This window comes from Aulonocara sp. 'chitande type north' Nkhata Bay, linkage group LG11 (genome assembly GCF_057382095.1).
Source record: "Aulonocara sp. 'chitande type north' Nkhata Bay isolate Kocher_YH1m ecotype deep benthic linkage group LG11, A_spYH_male_GT1.1, whole genome shotgun sequence".
NCBI classification, from domain to species: domain Eukaryota; kingdom Metazoa; phylum Chordata; class Actinopteri; order Cichliformes; family Cichlidae; genus Aulonocara; species Aulonocara sp. 'chitande type north' Nkhata Bay.
This window is the reverse complement of record NC_141354.1, coordinates 8894112-8911621: the sequence shown is the minus strand read 5'-3', so window position 1 is coordinate 8911621 and position 17510 is coordinate 8894112. Positions and strand designations below refer to the sequence as shown.

At 42.7% G+C, this 17510-nt stretch overlaps 1 protein-coding gene across 1 annotated transcript in view; it reads left to right on the top strand.

Moving 5' to 3' along the window:
* The window catches only part of kcns2 (potassium voltage-gated channel modifier subfamily S member 2), a 43987-nt gene extending 34751 nt beyond the window's left edge, over positions 1-9236 (top strand). Inside the window, exon 3 of the transcript XR_015131461.1 lies at positions 8718-9236. The gene's annotated coding sequence lies outside the window, so the exon portion shown is untranslated. The remainder of the gene's footprint in view (positions 1-8717) is intronic.
* Positions 9237-17510: the final 8274 nt, after the last annotated feature.

Sequence of the window (17510 nt, the reverse complement as noted above, 5' to 3'; positions counted from 1 at the left end):
AGCACCAACAACCAAATTTAAAGTCACCTAAACAACATTTCTTCCAAATTCACACTCGAGCCTTGAAGTTGAGGTGGTTGTCATGATCACGTCTGCTTCCCTAAATGATTTAAGTTGCTAACATGTGTCTGGCTGGATAGTTGCATTAATGAGCAGTTGGACACATGTGCCTAATGAAGCAGCCAGTGACGGTATCATTAATGTGATAGAGGTAACGCTGGTATGTGGTAAAATTCTGCTGATAGCTGGGAAATGGATTGGGGGTATGTGACGTAATCGGGGCTGGATCAACTCCACAGTGAAGGTGTTAGCTGGCCTGGGCACCAAATCTCTCTAGAGGGAACATCAACATTATTTCCACAGCCGTTTGGCATGAGCACCTCAAATGATGACTCAGACTCACAAGGGCAGAGGCTCCGCAAAGCTGATGATTCTTCAGCAAGAGCATAAATGAACACGCAGCTGTATTCACACACATAAAGCAAAGGAAAGAGAAACTGTGCACAACCACACTGACTTACACACACAGCGTGTGCATCCACAGATGCCATCTCATTCACACTAACGGATGCAGAATGAAAAACACTCTCACCAGCATCTCTCCAGGGAGTCTTGTAAATAAGATTTCAATAATCCAAAAAAAGGGAAAATTAAAAATGATCGTATGTATTTGCAGCACGGTCAGCAACACGAACACATTTCCACAGTAATTTTGCTCTCTCACTTGGGTACAGTCTAATTTTACCCTCAACACATAAACCTTCTCTTCCAGTAACTTGTAAACCGCACTCTCCAAATGCGCTTCACATTGCTGGAACATAAACAGCGATACTTGAAATAAAACAAAGGAATACAACACAAATTAAACAGCTCCACCATAACCCAAACTATCTGCCATAAAACTGGATCTTCTTTCTCTTCGCCATCTGTGTGTGAAAATCCCATAACCATAAACAGCCCAGCTGGTAATCCATTCAGGGGCCCCAGAGTTTTAGCATATGTCAGCGGAGCGCAGAGCTGAGTGGCTTTAACAGGTCCTAGGGCGATTATGAAGGTCTGAGATTCCCTCACCTGGATGTAATGGGCCCACAGTCCCAGAAACACCCTCCTCTCCCAAAGGATAGACTCAGAAAGGGGCTGGGCAGATACAGACTGACATGTGCTGGGCAGATGTACCTGACTAAAGGGACTGAGGATCACAGCAGGTACACTGGCCTAATGTGATGTTACTCATGAATGATTCATCCTCTTTCAAAGACTATTTTTACAAAAGTGATGATGAATTGCAGCTTTTTTTCTACCAATTGTGGTGTTTTCAGAGGGTGTGGGTCCAAGTCTATTGTTAAGTCTGCCAGTATAATCTATACTGAAATGTCTTAAAAATAATTAGATCAAATTGGATTACATGTCATGAAAACGTAGATAGAAAGAACAGATATGTCAATTTATGGATCTAGAAGATTCATCAGGATAACTTTGGTGATTCGCCTAATCCTTTCTCCAGTGAGTGAAATGTATGTCACTGAATTTGCTGTACTCTAATACAGCATCAAAGTTTCACTGAATTTGATGACTGCTGTCTGCAGCAGCTGCTGTCTCTGGTGCTTTTTGCTTAAACGATGAACAAGAATGGTGAACATGGTAAACACTTTATCTACTTGATGGCATGCTGCACATGGCTGTCCACTTATAAATTTGTTTTACTGCAATCAGTGGTTAAAGACACTTTTTTTTTGTTGCTGCAATCAAAATTACAGCATTTCACAAGCCAAAATAATCAGATAAGGGTAAGGCTGTGTGCACATTCCTCCGCATGATACATAGTCTGCATGAGGCATTTTCACAGGCTACCACTGAGCTCATCTTGCATGCCGCTACACAGTCTGGAAAATTATTTTCCCTGAAGCATAATTGCATGATTAATACTTGCATTAGGCTATCTCTACCAAGTAATCAGTCTCTCCGGACCTTGCCAAATCCAGGTGAATAGCTGTTGTCCAATTAATAAACACTGCCTGCACTTTTGGAATGCAGAAGAATGATCCTCCATCACATCGTCAACACTCCAGCAGTTTGTCAATGTCCATTTTTTCACAAACTGATAACGCTGCTGTCCAAGGGCCAGTTTCATATCAGGCAGGGTAGACTGACTGCTTGATGAATAAGTCATCCAGCTGTTTCTAACAACCTCAACACACCAAAATCTTTCAAATTCTTCTGTTCCTTGTCATGTTGTCTCTCATCATCTAGCATTAGTCCCCAATCAAACGGGACAATTAAGTCATTGTGTTGTGTGTGTTGCAAATCATACAGCTTCATTATGTGGGCTAGTAGAGTGGTTGTGGGTGGCATTTCTGAAACATGAGGTAACTTTTGTTTTCCTAAATGAGAGGTGGCGAGTGAAGTCGTGTTCTTGCAGCTATCCAATCCTTACGAGGATACACTGATTGCTTAAATGGGTCATTTACACCTGGCGCTAACAAACACGCTCTACTTCCTATTTAACATTTAATAGAGCCTCCTAACACATGTCAGGTCAGCACTGTCAGGAAACGCCTACAGCGCTAGCAGCTGTGGGCCAACAGACAAGAACAAAGGAAGAGTAACATGACGATGTGATGACAGATGAAATGTGTCCCAGCTTTGTTCTTACTCACTGTTTTCCTTCTTGTTCCATTTCCCTTATGATCCTCTACTAATTGTTATCCTCCTTCAATATAACCTTCATTTCTGTCTGTTTTCCTCCCTAAAATCCTCCTTACTCTGTTTTCCAGCTGTAAGGCTGCTTTAATCACAACACCCACAAACTGCTGTTTAACACTGATTCTGCATAACGTAGTCGGGAAGGGGCAATCACAGTCAAAATGTGAAACTCACTTCACCTCAAATTAGGCAGAAGAAACATTATTGGGTGGGGTGGGGGTAATAGAAACAGCTGGTGCAACACTTACATCTAGTGGCGTAAGGTGAAATTGCACCTGGATAATCCATGTATAGACCAACACCAGCTCCCATGCATATGCCGCTGAACCACGAGCAAGAAATGACTGAGCCTCCTAGTTTTCCATCCAGAATCTCAGCTGCTGTGAGCACCCATGTGTCCAGAACAAGATGATGACTTCAACAGGAATAAAGCAGCTATTTAGCATCACTTCATCATAAGCCCAATGGGCCGTGGAAAGGCAGCAGTGACTTTTCCATGACTCCTCATGTTAACTGTGCCTGCCTGTCCTGACTCCTGGCTCTCCTTTGGCAGGGTCTTCCAAAACAAGTTCATAACAAGGCTGTTTCCTTCATGTATCTATGCTGACTTGCAAAGTTCTTCAAGGTAAACTTTCCTTTAAGTCATCATCTTTAGCTGCTGTCACCAGACTCTGTCTCATCCAAGTAGCAACTGCTTGTCCACTCTGACTCAGTGCTGCTTCATCAACTTTTCCTCACTTGCTGGCTTTCTGGATTTGTTATCTTGCTATTACTATATGTGTTTTTGTGAGCTACAAATTCATATGGATGAGGATTTATTTCTCACATGACAAATGCAACAAGGAAGCATTGGTGACTTACAGGACTTTCCTTGCCTTTTCTATTCTCTCCGACAATTTAGTGCAACCAAGTCCATTCAGTCCATTCTGAATCAGTCATGCCACATGTCTTTTTCTTGTCCACTGCCTTGCTTTTCTCAACTTCCTTCCTATCAATCAAGCCCCAACCAAATCCCACACACACACATAAATACACACACAAATGTTTTGGCGATTTCAGCACAGATTTAAAGCCTGTCCTAATCCAGTAAACTGTGGTCAGACATGACCATCATTCTCTGTGCTTAGCAAAATTCACACTGGTCTTTGCTGTCTCCCGTATCTCATATGGCAGCCACAAGCCTCAATCACAATGTCCTCTCTGGATAGTAGGGGGATTTTTGCTCCCCTGACTAGATGCAACAACAAGGTTGTGCTGACAGCTGTTTGAAGTTGTTCTGAGGCGCGGACTACTGCTGCTGTGTTTAGGAAAAAACATTTAAAGGACATTAGGCGGCTTGGATCCGACTTCAAATGGAAACTCAATCAGGGTGTGAAAACACTCTGAAAACACTCTGCAGCAGCTCGCACTATTCACTGAGTCTGTTGGAGAGTGACAGGCAGTAAAAGTAATTATAGATGTGAAGATCTGCCTTGTAAACATAATTTGTGGTTGAGGCAGGGATCGGGAGATAGTTTGCTGTTGGTTGAGTTTGTTTGTCCAAGATCAAGACGGTAAACCTGACCTGGAATTTGATATATGATCAGGATTTGAGGCTGAGCTTCATTTAAAAAAATGCACAAAGAAAGATCCTGGGTTAATGAGTTGGTATTTTTTTTGACTGGGTGACAGAGGTAAAGTGATTTTGTTTGTTTTGGGCTGAGAAGACTTTAGCTGAATAATCTGGCCAGAGCTGCGCTGAGTCGACAGAAAAGGTTCTAACTGTAAATGGCTGAGTCGAAATAAAGTGGTGCAGAGTGAGCTACAGCCTTTCAGGTTTGGGATGGACTGGGGTAACGCTAGCTAGGTTGCACGCAGCTGGGTTGATGTGATTCACAAAAGAAGTTCATTTCACCTCTTAAGGGATGACAGAACAGGCCTGATGATGTCATCGTCATAGAAACAGCAGTCACTGTTTGAGGCTACATATTTGAGCCTTGCACTGGTTACAGGAAGCTGCAGAAATCCGTCAAAACTCTAAATTCCTTATTATAATACCTTTGAGAATGATAAAAATCCTACACCTCCCATGCATTCACCCCCCCACCCACCCATTAAAACAGCTGTGGCTACTCCACGGGCCTCTGATGTGCCCATGTGTATGTACACACACACAGGCTTGTGCTTCTGTTAGATCACACATGCATCAGTGTGCGTGTCATGACTGTGTGTGTAAGTGTAAGAGATCTGGAAGGGGGAGATTCGCCTCATTGCCTGCGCCACCAGCCGACTTCACCCGGTGCTGGGCTCAAAGCCGAGGAGCCGCTTTGGGCTCAGGGACCACAGCTCTGACTGGACGACGGTCTGAACAGATGCCTGCCACGTCGTTAGAATCAGGGACAGGATACGAAACCTCATTTCTCTTGCCACCTGAGTTTCCTCACATTCGCACACACACACACACACACACACACACACACATCTGTCTTAAAGCTCACACAAAGTTGTGCAAAGGCTGACATACTGAACAATTTGATATGTGCAAGGTGTGCAGACTGTTGAACCATGTATGTTCAACCGTGAACTATGAATGTTTTCAATAACGTGATCTTTCAGAAAAACTGACATTTTAAATATAAATATGCAACCCAATCCTGTATGCTTGCTGGTTTTCAGTTTTGGTTTTGCAGCATAAGAGATTTTTGGGTCTATTATTACTATTATTATGATTATTATTATACATCTTATTCTCTTAAAAACAAGTTTGGTCCCAAATTCAATATTGCGCATTTTGACCACAACTTTATTTGGACGACAGGTATCTCTCTGTACTTCCTAAAGGGAAGAAGGAATGTTTTTGAAAAGAAACTTTGGAACTGAAATCACATCCGAGGAAGATCAGTGCAGCCTCAACTGAATGTGTGGTCACTAAAGATTTGTTCAGGCACACAACCCATTGCCAATGGCCAAGGGGGAGCAGTAATCAATTAGGCTCACATGGTATTGCAGTAATTATGTACTCCAATTTACTCCTGGAGGGGGGAGAGGGGGGAGTTGGGGCTGCAGAGAGAGAAAGAGAGGAAAGCAGAGAAGCCCGGGGAACCATTTCATGCTACTCCAAACCACTTCCATTCATGTATCTCTCAGATCGTATCACATTATAGCACCAGCACACCGATTCAAACTGGCACGGAGGAAACCAGGTCCATATTACTCCCTAATTGGTCATTTCCAGGGGAAGCCTTGGTTTGCAAAACCTCCTTCCAGGATGGGGCTTTCTTAAACAAGCAGGGGTTTAAGGCAGAGGCTACATCTGGGCGGCAGGCAAGCCAACAGGCAGGCATTGATTGGGTCCGTCCCAGTAGTAAGGGAGCTGATTGCAGAGTAGGCAACACGTTACATCAGCTTTTGGTTTCCTATTTACCTTATGTCAGAGGAGAAAGGTATATACTGTAGGAACTTCAAAGTAAGCGGGCAGGGAGACGGACTGAAAGCATTTCAATTACAGTGTCCTTGACTGTGAAACTACACACAGTCACTGATGCTACTGATTATAATCCTTGGGCCCCTTAATGTAAAGTCTGGACGGAATAGCTCCTCTGTATTGGGTATTTTGTAATGGGGGAACTTTGTATAACCGCAGTTTACTTGTGTGTATAACTATCTGTTGATTGCAGGCATATACAACAGGTATACAGAATCTTACACACACAAATGAAGTGGGGGAACCTGGAAATACTTTACCCGCACATTCAGCACCTCATGAGTGTGGATGTTTAACCTTAAACTTGATTCATTTCTTTGTTTTGCACTCGTGGAGGGCTTGATTAAAAATGCAGCTTTCTCTTTCACACCTTTTGCTCAGTCTCTTGACATTTCGTGCACGAGACCTTAAAAGTTTTAATACTTATCACAGATACATCCACTGCAGAACATGTGCAAAAGTATACACCCATACACATCTCTGTTGGGCAGCTTGGGACCAGGCTGCTAAGTGCTGCCAGATTTCAATCAAATGACTGGCTATTGGATTTCTAGCTGCAGGTTACTGGTGATGAGCCGATTCATATCTAATGGATGCAAATGGATGCGGTAATCCTGGTGTGACTCCCAGTGTGCATGTGTGTGTCTCTTCTGTGTGTGCACACACACCACCATGTGGACGTTTCTAACAAGCCTACAGGTTCACATTTCTGAGCATTCGTATTTAACCGTCTGTGTGTTTGTGTTTGCTTTAGTGTATTTGTGTGTGTGTTTGTGTGTGTGTGGGTGACTACAGCGAGATTTGGTGATGATTATAATTAAATCAGTGAACAGGAGGTGCCCATGGATCTCATTTTCTGTCATATTTTACTGGCACAGGGGCATGTTGAGCACTGGGGGGCAGTGTATTGTAGGGCTGAATCAACCCACAAGGCCCATCAAGCTCTACATGGGTGAGCGGGTCCAACAATAGACTGACTGTTACAGTGTAAGAGCCAGAGCTCTCCTCACCTCCACCAGCGGAAATCACCAACGGAATTTCTACAACTGGCAAAGTGTTGAGTGAGGCAGCCTCAGCACGCCTTTAAAATAAAATCCATCCACTTCACACAGCTACAGTGGTGCATGAAAAATTAAAAGGTTAACCAAACATATGTGAGCCCGGACTGTCTGTCACACTCCACACAGGCCTTAATGAATATCATAAAATGGCTCTGTAATTTAATTACAGCATGAAGACACAATAAGCCAAGATTGGGCATAGGTTTTGGTGATTTATTACAAACATGAAGACAAGCACATAAACAACTCTCCAAAGCGGCCAAGAGTGTGTGCATGCATGCGCGTGTGTGTGTGTGTGTGTGTGTGTGTGTGTGTGTGTGTGTGTGTGTGTGTGCATGCATGCACCCGCTTGTTCGCCTGGGTGCCTCTCTACTGTAATAACATCGGCAGGTGGCCCAACCAGCCCCATCCTCTCTGCCTTCCCCCACTGTTCCACCGCAATGGAAAGCAGGTGTCCGACCCTGGTCTGGGGACAGAATTGAATTAATGTGCAAAAACAAATGACTCCATCAGCAGTGTCTACAAGGGCCACGGTGACAGGCCTGCAGCCTTGTACAGCCCAATGCTGAGCCCGCTGTCACCCGACACTGGCCAGCCAGACTAATATCCATACCTATTACACGAGGATTCATGGAAAAACAGCCTGGGCTAAAGGTGAAGATGGGAAGAGAGGGAAATGAGAAGAATGGACGTTAGGCAGGACAAAGCTGTATTCCTGAAATCACCTAGAGATCTCATTTAGCTGGTTAAGGTCTGTTTGTCTGTATTGAACATCCAAAAAATGAAGCGTGTTAGTCCTCTCGATCTGCAAGGCTTTGAGGAAATGTTTTGTCTAATTGGAAGCGACGGTAGTCAATACACAGGCGGGATCCCGCCCTAGAATGACATGCCCAACTCTAATATTGTCTCCAATTTCAGGATTACCCTGATAATAACTGAGGCAGCCATTTCCAACATACACACATGCACATTCGACAGGCACACAATACACACAGGCAGGTCTGGCATTGACATTGTGTAGCAGGGCACACAGAGTAAACGTCTCAAATCATTAACTGCATTGCCTCCAATGAGGCTCTCTTGGCAGGGTGCTCATGAGAACCATCTAGAGGAGCTGTAAAAATGACAAAGTCAATATTGAAGATGACTGCAATTACAGGCTTTCAGGGGACCAAGGAGTCATTGGTCTTCCTGGGAAGTGTGGTCACATTTATGCCATGAACTCTTCTCTTTATTTTGAGTTATAGGGGCTTAACCAGTACTTTGTGCTTGCCTTAAAATTTATCTAAAGTATTTTAAATCACCCTAAATTACGTGCCTAGTGTCACCTTTGCAGTTCCTTATTGTCAACTGTCTTGTCATTCTACAGTCACACGGTTAAAGTTTGTGCTCCACACAGTGAATACCATTCACATAAATAGTCAGCTATCAGCGGTAAGATCTAGAATGCAGGATGGCTATATTTACATATGTTTCCCTTCTGTTTCCAGGCAACCAAGGGCTTTCCCCCATGACGAACGCAAGTTTCAAGTGCCCCAGCAGTCACCCATCCTTGCTCCTTTTCAGCCCCACCACTACCACAACTACCACTAACCCCTGGTAATCTTATCATGTCCCATCATTATACCCCTCTCCCCCGGAAAAAAGCAGCCAGCCAGGACTGACGTCCCTGAGACTGCCTTGCCCTTAACTCGCCCTCTCAAAACTCTTTTCAATCATTTGGTGATTTGTAACAACTCTACGAAGTCCCCGTACACCCACCCCTCACGGCTGCCGGAGTTTAGACTCAACTTTCTGTCACTTCATACCAGCCAGAGGGAGCAGATGGGTTTGGATGGAGGCCACGGAATCCGACAATGCCCGAGCCAACAGCCAGACTTTGATATTAGGGATTAAGCTCCCGTCGGGATGGCACAACATGGCGAGTCAAAGTGAGGCGAGGCGGCCCCATAATTTCAGCCCCCTAATTTATGAAAAAATTTGTGGAATGACATCAGCAGCTATCAAAACAAGAGTGTGTGGGGGGTGGGGTGGGGTGGGGTGGGGAGGGGGGGTGTATACTGGGGAATCTCGCTGGCTGATTGAGTTGGGGCGTGGTGGTGGTGAAGTGCTTTAATGTTGGGGTCTATCGATGCTGCAGTCTGGCCAGTGCAGACAGACATGGGAGCTAAAGGATAGATGGGGATCAAATGGGCTGGGGTGGGGTGGGGACACCTCTTTCTCCTTCACCCCAGTGAATACCAGTGGCCCACTACGTGGGGGATGCCAGAGTTTCAAAGTGAGGAGGGGCTCAGGGGCATTATCAGCTCTGATAACATTATCTGGGAGCAAAGAGGGAACACGCTGGGTTGTGATTTATAGAGGCTGGAAAGGGTGGACCGTGGTGTTGGCCACTGTGTTACGTACACAGACCCGTCTGCATTTCCAGACTCTCACACTGTCCAAATATATCAGCATTCTCAAATACACATCAGACAGGCAAATTGTTCATCATACACCCTCGGCCCAGTGAGTTCATCTGTTGAGTTCAGCCATAGATCCAGCGGGATCTGTTGACAGGACATCAGCAAGCCAGTTTTGAAGGTGCCATTTACTTTGAGCCACTAAGCAGTTAATCAGCACAAATTTTGTTAGCAGTAAAGTTTCATTTGTTTATAATAAAATATACTAATATATTGTAGTTTTTTGCAGTAAAATTTGAAGTTTTAATTATAAATATAAAACAGTTACAAGGGAAGAAATCCAATGTGGAAATTCTGAGCTTTTTCTTAAAATGAGTTTCTCACTGTGGAGTACTTTTAATAGTATTGGCAAAAAGAAATGTTTACAAAAGCGAGGGTTTGATGGATTACTGAGCTACCATGCTTTCATTTCTCTGAGTTACCCCTACTATCTCTCATCGCTAAATTTATGACCTCCCTAAGAGGTCGCACATTTGGCATTCCCAGCAATGAAGACGTAGAAGGAATGAGAGACAGAGAGAAAAAAAGAGTGAATAGTAGGTAAGGGAGTGCGGAAGAATGAGGGAGAGGGAGAGATAACAAGTGGGGGAGAAGTGCTGATGGCTATAGGTCAAATGCCTGAAAGCAGCAGTCAATAAAATGATAAGAAATTGCCCTAAGTGTGCGCTATATATCACAGCACTAGTCCTTGTCTAAGTGCCATGTTTTGACCATTGATGGAGGTTGTCTACTTAGAGGGCAGGTGTTTTTCAGTGTGAGTGAATAAAGTTGCTTTCGTTCCACAAAATGCTGCGATTGTTCTGGTTCTGCTTTTCACCTAAACTAAGGATCTCATATCAATCTAACCAAAGAAGAATCAGCTCTGTCTGACTCACTTCTGCTGAAAGAGAAATGAGGGCTGCAGTGAAATCCAGTCGGAGTCTAATGTAAATAACAGAGCAATCTATTTAAAAAACAGAGAGATTTATTAGTGCATTTAAACTGCAGCGTAGAAAAAGAAAAAAAAAACCTGCCGGGAAATGCTCTTTCCCTAAACCCCAACATCCATACATACCTACAGAAGGAGCAGGGGCACAACTGTTTGGCTTTCATTTCAAAACACTCTCAAAGCCCTCAAAGCCTTCTAATCACTGACTTACATCAAACATTCATCAGTCTGGCTTAATTACCCCAAATCAACTGGGGCTAAACTACATTTCTGCGCTGTGCACGGTGGAATTCACTTTCCAGATTGGGGCAAAGTACTTTAAATATCAACAAAACACCACACAAACTGTCAGACCAAATTAGCTTCTTAGCTCACTCTTTGTTTGGGCTTGTTCCAATATTTAATGTTCATCAAAAACACCACAATTAATTTCTTCAGTCTAATCATCCTCATCAGCAAATACTCAGAGCTGTATTCTGTTGGTGAAACCATTCCCACAGCACAAACAAAGGCATTTCAGCGGGAGTGTTTTGAGAGGAGGACTACACTACGCTTATCGCTACCGTGACTTACACAAACCCCATGGTTGCTGCCTTAAGCACACCAGATCTACCTGTGATTTCATTAAAAAGCTTTTTTTCAATGACACAATATGGTTATTTTAAGCTCCCAGCACTGGACGGGGTTAGCTGTGCTGTGTGTCGGCCCTCAACTTGAAACTGCACAGTAATTTTAGATAAAGAGAGAGAGAGAGAGAGCACCCTGAGGGGTAATGGATATCTCAATGTGGTATCAGTTGTTTTTATGTGGCCAACTACATCACAGTTTAACAGATGTTCACCTCTTAGTTAGTTGATGTTCTGTAGGATGTGTCCAGGCTACAAAGGAAGAACTGGGACTCTGAGGTATGTCAGCTGCACACATCATTAATAAACATGATTGATGATCCAGTCACTAGGTCCTAAAGTGAATTAATTTATTACTGTCATCTCGACCAACCACTCAACCCTCAGCTGAGCCACCCACACGTAGCCAGACCTCACTTGAGCATACACCTCCTCCCACACACACACACACACACACATACACACTTGAGTTTGCAAAAGCCGAGCATCAATTTATTTTTCACCAGGACCTTTCTTCAACAACTTTACACCAAATTTGTCAGCCTGCAGCTCCAGCATCTTGAAGATCCACCAAGGGACTGTGAGAATCTTGAAGACGGGCAGCCAAAAAGAAAAATACAGATGACACTGGGGCTTGGGAGAAACACACACATGCCCTGCAAGAGACAAGGAGAAGACAGAAAAAAAGCACAGGAAAAATATGAACCCTTGGTGCCTGAGGTCCCAGGCAAATAAACACTTTCCAGTTCGATCCCTCTGCCTCCATCGTACTGTAAATCTGGTGAAGAAATTTAAAAGGGTGGGGTATGTGTGAGTTTGACGGTGTGTGTGTGTGTGTGTGTGCTTGTGTGTCTAATATTTCTACCGTGACTGAGATCCAGGAAACTGCTCCATCTGCTCCCAATGTAACCACTTCCATTAAATTTCCTCCCACAAAAGGGCATCACAGAGAGCCCATCACTTCTGAGTCTTTATCTTTGGCCTGCTTAAAGGTTCTCTGGAGGCGGGCCCCCACCTCCACCTAGCTGCACTCGCCAACATGTACCTCCATCAATCAGATAAAAACCTATTTATGCTGTGCACAAACACTAGGTTCAGCAGAGCACCATGTGTCAGGGAACACACTTGTGAGCAAGCACTCAACACACACACACACACGCACACTGACTCAATGAACAAGAAAAACACTCCAGAGAGACCTGGGACATAGTAATAAGATAAGGTTCTCTGCTACTTGTAATGCTGAAAAATTAACCTCAGATTGCTACATACTGGATTCATCAATTTTAGGACTCTTGTCAGTGGATACTGGAAACCTTGAGGGTGCTAATACACATTGTACAAGGGCCAAAGAAGCATCTGTAGACCGCTACACCATTTTTAAAAACAGGGTCACAGCCTTGACTTCAGACCAAACCACCCTCACTGCAATTTTCTAATTTCAAAAAATAGATTTTCATCTTGAAGACCTGAGCTCTAATCCAAACCCACTTTGTTGCTGACACATCTGATTCTGCTGTGTTAAAGGGGAACACTGGGTGAGCGATGACAAATAAACACCACTCACGATCACAAACCCAGACTGAAGAGGCCATGACAGGCCCTCCTTCCTGCCCCTCTCAAATGTATTCGCCTCCCCATTGGAAAGAAAAACAGGCTGAGGGTGAGGTCCGGCTGGTGTCGGTGGCCTCGGGAGGTCTAGCTAGCGTTAGAGTTAGAAGGGAAAGTGAACTGGAAGGAAGTGGGAACACAATGTGAAACGGGAGAGAACAGACGAGATGAGATTTGATTAAGATCATATATTGAGGATTAATTTGTTAATGTAGAATAAATAGATACAATAAAACATAATAGCACAAACGGAACAAATAAACATTAGGCTTAAACTCCCTTTGGCCTTGTCATAGCCTCTGACTGTAGTGCAGACACCTCTGAAGAATGTCATCCATGTGCGAGGGTGGGTGAGCGAGGCAAGGCCAGGCCGGGATGGAGAGACGACTGAGCAGCGGAGACTGAAATAGAAGAGGCATTTAAACAAGTTAACTAATCAGCGCTCATTATAGATGATGTCTAGCCAGAACACAAACAGAGGCTCAACGAAGGCTCAGGGTGAACTGACTCCACGACAACTGAGCGACAGAGGTTGTTAGCTGAGCTGAGCTCAAGCTTCACCCTGTAAAAACGGTGAGGAAAAATGCTGTGTAATGCAGAATGATTTAAGTGCTTGCCCAATGCATGCAGGCCTCCTTAAAATATATTTGTAAAATATATTTGTAAAAATATTTTTGTAAAATCCCGTCTCAAAGGTCAAATATGCAGCAATTTTCTTTAAAAAAAAATGCTAGCAGAAAAGAAAACCAATCTGCATCAATCATCTTGCATTATATGCCAGAAGCAGAGGTACATCTATCTTCAGAGGCCCCTGGGCTTCGGCACGTATTTTCATATTTTTCTTCTTATTTCGCTGTGTTCAGGATGTGGGCAGAGCTGTGGGCATGTTTCTGTTTTACAACACAACCGCTGCAAAACAATTCCAAAATAAATGAGAAATAAAAAAAGATTTTCTTTGTTCTTGCTAATATCCTTTCATGTCCTAATTCTATGCATAATTCACTCAAGCACCACTGCTGTTAATGAGCCAGAGACCAAGGTCCAAGTTTGAATTTTGTGTTGGTAAGCATTAATCAACAATTGCTGCATATTTTGCCTTCAACTCGCTGTTGTATTTCATGCTCTTGAACGAGTGATGTTTTAGTCTGCCCTTCAGTTATTGACTTGGGATCGGAGGATAGAGGTAGTTGGTAGTGCTTTGGTCATTTTTGAATTCATGATTTGCTTCTACTAGTACAATCAGGTTGACATTTTGATTTTTAGTTAAGAAATATCTATATATGTAGCACTTAAGATTCCTGTATGATCCAGAATAGATCCTAATGGTTAGTCATGCCCTGACTTTTATTCTTCCTCCCCTGTAAGAGGAGTAAAACATTTCTAGTTTCAAGTGAAATGAACCAATAACTAATCCATAGATGGTTGTCACATTTCATTTAAAATTGTTTATCATTTCTTCCCTACATTTTATTTTACTTTAGTTTGTGTGGCAAACTGCTGTATCTGTCCTATATCTAAATAAATAACATCGAACTAGTAAAAAGGAAATTCTTTATGTTTATTCTTTACAGGCACTGATGTTGTTAGCTAGTTAGAAATTGTCACCAATATGGTGAGAATGCTAATTATTACCCGCTAAACACACACATGTTAGTGCTTCCAGAAAAAAAACTAAGGTGCCTAAAGATGTTGTCTTAAAACTATCTGACTTATGTGTTCCACATTATATATTATTTCCTGTACAGGGTGGGCCATTTATATGGATACACCGTAATAACATGGGAATGGTTGGTGATATTAAAGTCCTGTTTGTGGCACATTAGTATATGTGAGGGGGCAAACTCCTCAAGATGGGTGGTGACCATGGTGGCCATTTAGAAGTCGGCCATCTTGGATACAACTTTTGTTTTTTCAAAAGGAAGAGGGTCATGTGACACATCAAATTGGTAATGTCACAAGAAAAACAATGGTGTGTGTACCCTGTATAACTTAAATTATTTTGCCAAGACTGTCTTAGGATCACAGAAAAAATGATCTCCTGATACAGTTAGCAAAACAGTGGGGATTGTTGCGAATAATAGTCAATGAGCTCTGCTGCTAATACCCTTTGACCCCCACAGTGCTTGCTTCCTTATCACCAAAGATAGTTACCGATTTCCTAACAGCATTGGTAGCCAGCTATCAGGACCCTCAGATAGATAAAAAAAAAATCACCAGTAATCCCTTCTTTTTTTCAACTTCCAGAAGATGGAGAATGGCACCAATAAACAGTTCACCTTTGTACTGTCAGTCAATGTGATGGTGGTGATGGCGCAGCAAAGATGAGAGAAGCAGAACATGCAACAAAGATCGATAAGGTGAACAGGGCAGAACTAGGCCCGTTCTAAAAGCGCATTTCTTTAAAGATTGATGGCGGAATAATAAATGAAAAATGGATGTGAAAGTCCACAGCAAAAAGGGAGAACGCCTTTGGTCATTGACTTACAAGGATTAGGGAGCGACTGTTTATTGACACAACAAGCCATCCTTATCATATCTCGATCGATATTATATCACTCCAGCTACATCTCAGAGTAGTTAAACAGGTGCACTTTACATTTTGAACCCTTTTGTGATCCGCTCGCACTTCCTGCAGGCCTCATTGCTCTAATGTACCTGTTAGATAATCCGTCATCAGCATCAGACCATCGGCCACTGAGAACACATAGTAGATGGTGACCGATACTCTGTCATCTATTATTGCTTTGGAGGCTGATGTGAAGGCCAGATAGCAGCCTTATCACTATCTTATCACAGGCATCTGCTGCACAGACGATCTGCTGCTCAGGGTTGCTGACAATCAGCTCATTTTTATGCTCCCAAAGCCTTTATGTTCTGAAAGGTTATGATGACCGCCATCATAACCAAGAGCTGAAGAGGTCATTGACCAATCATCTGAGAGAAAATGCACAAATCCATCTCTCTTGCAAACACAACAGCACGCATTTACCCATAAGCTCTACAAACGTGGCGCAGACGCTGGTACGTAAACTGCATTTCTCTTGCACATATGTCTCTCGTACGAGCGGAGAAGCACAAGAGGGGGTCAGACAGTCAAGGTAAATCGATGGCTCCAGTCTGGAACAGAAGCTGCTCGGATGTTATAAACTCCATCAACAGAAAAGTATACACGTAGAGCTGTTCTGTAGCAGGAAGTACACATACATTATGTTTTTAGTGACCCAGTAAAATAGCTGAAAGATGTGGAGAAGTACAAACATTTGTGGATTTGAACAAGACACTGAATAATCAAACTTTTTACAGAGACAGAAGGATGGATTTTTACAGAGTAAACACTATTTCATATACTTTATAGTCATGTATTTCCCTTTCACAATTAAATGCCTCAAAACAGTAAGAAAAAAAATTATACCATACCTAATTTAAATTTAAACATTGCTCTAAAGACCAAATTATTACCTATATGTAAGTCCTTAGATAGTGTTATAATTGAACATTTCTTTATAATACTATCCAGTCAGGTTGGTAAATAATAAACTCCTGTTGAGCGCCAATGAACTGCTTTTTGTGTGTCCAGGAACCGTACGACTACTTTTCTTTTAGTGGCGCTAATCTTATGACACTTATAAAAGAAACAGGCTGCAGTGAAGCAGCCCTTATTTTGGAGATATGGATGGACTCAAAGCCCCCTAATCAGGAAGCCAGAGTGAAAAAGAGGTTCAAAGTCACTTCAAGAAATCAATGGACAGTAGCTCTGATAACACTTCACTACTTTGTGTTTATCTGGTTTGTGGCCTATCGACCATTAGATGGCACCACTGATGTTTTCCCCAATAAACCTTAAAGGCTGATATGCAGCAGAAAATGATAAAGACATGGGACAAAGTCTATCCAGTCCAACAACAAATGTTGTGTTGTTGGACAATAAAAAAAGCAATGTCTTTGTGTACATCCATGTGCCGTTTCACAAGGCAGTCAGCTGATAAGGCTGACAACACTGACACTCGTATATTGCCTAATATTGCTTCTGAACATGTAGATACATTGTTACTATCTACTTGAACTCTGCTTGAGGACAACGAGAGCAAGATGTTTGATAAAATGTGAGATATGATTAGTAACTACTATGCTGACGGTGCTGTATAGACTGAAAAGCATACAGGAATTTTTTTTTTTATTGCATCTGCTCACAGCTGTAACACGTCTTGATAAAATGCCACTATCGTTTTCTCCTCAGTGCATCCGCCACAGTCTGTGCTTCCAAACGGTTTGTGCAGCCACAGAACTTACAGGGTTGCTTGAGGTTAATAAAACTTTTTTTAGAAGACTTTTTCACATATTGGAACAATTTGGACTGCAAAGCCCAGATGGCGTTTAATTTTATTAAGCAAGATTAATTTTCCACTCACGAGCTGACTGGCTAGAAGGCCGTTCTTGGTCCAACTATGACAGGTTGCAGTGTGTTCAGCTGGATTAGCCCTGGCATTTCATGCCACTCGTCTGTGTCTTACATAAAGAGACACTGACACGGATTCGCTCTGACAAGTGCACATGTATAAAACAGAAATTTGTCTAAACCCATAAAAGATTTCCCTTTTTTGTGAATAGACAAGGACAAACGTAAGCTTAATTATTTATGTTTATTAATAGTAAAGA